This window comes from Mizuhopecten yessoensis, unplaced genomic scaffold (genome assembly GCF_002113885.1).
Source record: "Mizuhopecten yessoensis strain PY_sf001 unplaced genomic scaffold, ASM211388v2 scaffold1737, whole genome shotgun sequence".
NCBI lineage: Eukaryota > Metazoa > Mollusca > Bivalvia > Pectinida > Pectinidae > Mizuhopecten > Mizuhopecten yessoensis.
The window spans coordinates 45301-49994 of NW_018404196.1; the positions used below are offsets into that span (position 1 = coordinate 45301).

General features: G+C 38.0%; 1 long non-coding RNA gene across 1 annotated transcript in view; it reads left to right on the forward strand.

The window, feature by feature from the left end:
* LOC110467199 overlaps positions 1-4358 on the forward strand; it is a 40377-nt gene extending 36019 nt beyond the window's left edge. Inside the window, exon 3 of the long non-coding RNA XR_002464824.1 lies at positions 4267-4358. This is a non-coding gene — a long non-coding RNA (uncharacterized LOC110467199). The remainder of the gene's footprint in view (positions 1-4266) is intronic.
* Positions 4359-4694: the final 336 nt, after the last annotated feature.

Consider the following 4694-nt stretch of genomic DNA (forward strand, 5'->3'; position numbering starts at 1 on the left):
AAACACACCCAAACAGTATCACATTGTAACGTCAACACACCACAACAGTATCACACTGCAACGTCAACACACCCCAACAGTATCACACTGTAACGTCAACACACCCCAACAGTATCACACTGTAACGTCAACGCTCAACGACAGAATACAACAACCCATCAACATACAACGACAATATAGCGTCAATTTCTACCACAAAACGTTGTGTTATTCCACTTTCAGATCATTGTATAAACATGCAGACTGTTGAATAATAATGAGTTATACACCACTCGTGAGGATGAACCTTGACCGGACGACTTTTTTTTTAATGGGCTTTACCGCGTGGTGTTTTGTTTACGTCGTCTGCTGTCAACATCCGGCAAATGTTGGTGACTTTTGTGAGGTTATGCAATTGGAAAAGTGGGTTATTAAGGCAATACCAAAAGAAGATGATACTTAAAGATTTGCTCACTAGTTTCAGACAAAATTGCTACAGACGCTCGATATCGTTTCGACGCCATACCTTCGCGTGTCCAGGTCGTGAAACCCAGAGACGTAATATATATGTCTCTGTGAAACCCAAACAAGATCTGTAACAGTGTCGGAAAATATTAACTCATGCCTATTGTTTTGGACATTGGCAGCGATTAGTTCGTCTTCATCACTTGGCGGGAGGCAGACTTCGTTCGATGTGCTTACGCGCATATAGTCCGTGGTTAATTTATATTAATTAATGCAGTATTGCATACTCACAATATTTTAAGTCGTTCATCTATTTTTATTTTTTTCACGAAGTTGTTGTCGAAACATTAATTTTGAAAATTATTAAATTTATAACAAAAAAGTATTTTTTTGAATATTAATGAGCGACTTTTTACATATGGGTCATACTGTATCACTAAGCCTGCCTTGTCAACAAAATGTGTGTATGCTATTCAAATATGGAAATACTCTAGCTGTTTCCGAATGAGATTGTGGCAGAAACAGATCACACGACTCGTGGTTGTTGAGTATGGTATTTATTGCACTCTCGTTAGTTAATGTTCAAAAGTTAAAGAAAGACACTCGCTAAAGCTCGTGTCTTTTGTAACTTTTCAACTCGAGTGAAATAAATAACATATTCAACAACCACTCGTTGTGTAACCTCTATACATAACACCCCGTCAACCTACAACGACAATATACAACTGCCCGTCAACATACAACGACAATATACAACACCCCGTCAACATACAACGAAAATATACAACACCCCGTCAACGTCAATATACAACTGCCCGTCAATATACAACAACAATATACAACACCCCGTCAACATACAACGACAATATAAAACAACCCGTCAACATTCAACGACATTATGCAACACCCCGTCAACATACCACGACATTATACAACACCCAGTCAAGATACGACGACAATATACAACACAAGTGTCTATGTAAACAGTATCACATTGTAACGTCAACACACCCCAACAGTATCACACTGTAACGTCAACACACCCCAACCAGTATCACACTGTAACGTCAACACACCCTAACAGTATCACATTGTAACGTCAACACACAACAGTATCACACTGTAACGTCAAACACTGTAACGTAAACACACGCAAACAGTATCACATTGTAACGTCAACACACAACAGTATCACACTGTAACGTAAACACACGCAAACAGTATCACATTGTAACGTCAACACACCCCAACCAGTATCACACTGTAACGTCAACACACCCTAACAGTATCACATTGTAACGTCAACACACAACAGTATCACACTGTAACGTAAACACACCCCAACAGTATCACACTGTAACGTCAACACACCCAAACAGTATCACATTGTAACGTCAACACACAACAGTATCACACTGTAACGTAAACACACCCCAATAGTATCACACTGTAACGTAAACACACCCAAACAGTATCACATTGTAACGTCAACACACAACAGTATCACACTGTAACGTAAACACACCCCAATAGTATCACACTGTAACGTAAACACACGCAAACAGTATCACATTGTAACGTCAACACACCCCAACCAGTATCACACTGTAACGTCAACACACCACAACAGTAATACATTGTAACGTCAACACACCCCAACAGTATCACACTGTAACGTCAACGCTCAACGACAGAATACAACAACCCATCAACATACAACGACAATATACAACCCCCCGTCAACATACGACGACATTATACAACACCCCGTCGACGTCAATATACAACTGCCTGTCAATATACAACAACAATATACAAAACCCCGTCAACATACAACGACATTATACAACACCCCGTCAACATACAGCGACAACAATACAACACCCCGTCAACATACAGCGACAACAATACAACACCCGTCAATATACAGTGACAACAATACAACACCCCGTCAATACATCACAGTATACAACACCCCGTCAATACATCACAGTATACAACACCCCGTCAATACATCACAGTATACAACACCCCGTCAATACATCACAGTATACAACACCCCGTCAATACATCACAGTATACAACACCCCGTCAATACATCACAGTATACAACACCCCGTCAATACATCACAGTATACAACACCCCGTCAATACATCACAGTATACAACACCCCGTCAATACATCACAGTGCTTACAAGGTAGGAGTGACGACATGAACAACGCAGAAATCAAAACAAAACAATAAGAGAGAAATATGTTGACATAGGCAACCTTAAGACCTCTTGTTCTTCCCTGTCTTGAATGTAAACGAATCTCGCGATGAATGGCAGAACGCCATAAAGACAAGTTACTCATGCTATATCTGGTTTCGTAAATTTATTGTAATAAATACATTCCAATATCATTGTAAGCAATATTGATACAGTTGGTTGTGATGAATATTAAAACTGTCTTTGGTTTGACATCTCGTTCATCATCCCGCGGTTTTGAAGGCATACGAGCAGTTTTTCTATTCAGCGTTTCTTATTCATCTCACGAGCCTTTTTATCGCGGTACTTGTGTGATTGATGACTCCCGGTAGCTATTGTCCCGAACAGATCTCATTCGGAATTTCTTGCCAAATCTACTTTGTCGATGCTTTAGTATTTTGAACCATTTCATGGATCCCAGGCACATTACGAAACTCCAGACCGGTGATTTCCTGCCATACCGCCACTCTTTATAACAACAAATTAATACTGCACGTGTCGTTGTATCCATTTACCCTCAAATGTGTCAAAACATGGTAACTTAGGTCCAATATTTGGAGATAAAACGAATTGATATCAAGAATAACATGGCAATTGTTTTTAGATAAAAAAAAATCGGAAGTGACATTTAAGCCCTCCAACCAATGAAAGTTGAAGATTTTCTGTGTTCGAAATGACAGCGTTGTTATATTCACCAAAACACCACGAGAACGGCGTGGGGACACAACGATTATCAGCCACACACAGCGACAGATAGGGCGTGATTTAGCTAGCGACAGGACAGAACCACATTTTATTTTTCCGATTTTTGTATTAATTATATACATAGTAGAACATACTGGTAAGTGAATAAACCCGTCAACCATTTAAAAGTCAGTGGTATTCTGACTTATATATGTAGGCTTACTTTTGGGATTAAATTTCAATATCAATTAACTATTTAACTGAAAACATATCTCGCTTTTGATTTCTTCTTTGGCAGGAAGGAAGATTCATGTAAACTATTTATATATTTTTTAAAGTTTAAGACATTTTAAGAAGATCAAAGGAGATATTTTGACTGAATTGGAATGTAGTCTGACTGTGATGTCTCGGCAAATGATTACACAGAGGAGGAACACGTTAACACGCTAAGATCTATACGTGTATAACAGTCTGCCGGGGTCATCATGATAAGTACTTCTATACAAGTTTGTCGGCAAATGGTATAGCTAGAACAGTCTGCATTATGATATATTTGGCGCCCCGAATGTGCAGATTTGAGTAGAATAGTTATTACCAGTTTCAGAAGCGCTTGCTATGTTTGATCTACATTTGCTGGAGTCGTAACTAATTTACAGGTATCAGGTTATAACCTCTATTTAACTGTTTCATGTATAACATTGTATGGGACTAAACTGTTAAACTATTTTGTGTTTTTAATGGGGTTTTTTTTAATTTTCTTGTTCGAGATTTGCCGCATTATTTAACAATTTCCCAGTTTGCATTTATGACGCAAAATGTACTGTGTTTTCCTTGATTTTCAGGTATGAGGTATTATGTATTTAAAATGTAATTTTCCTTGATTTTTAGGTATGAGGTTGGTCGTATCTATATTAGTAGCGTGTGGCATTACTCTGGTTTTATCCAACCCGCTCGGAAATTTGGATGGTAAAAACACAAAATCCAGGTAAGTTTGTCTATACATAGCATGTGTACAGGTGTACTTACCAGTGATATTAACGATAGGGTCAGAGGATCTACGCAGTATCATTTCTGATGTTAATTATAGGATCTACCCAGTATCATTTCTGATGTTAATTATAGGATCTACTCAGTATCATTTCTGATGTTAATTATAGGATTTATTGAGTATCATTTCTGTGCTTAATTATAAGATCTACTCCGTATCATTTCTGATGTTAATTATAGGATCTACTCAGTATCATTTCTGATGTTAATTAGAGGATCTACTCAGTATCATTTCTGATGTTAATTATAGGATCTAATCAGTATCATTT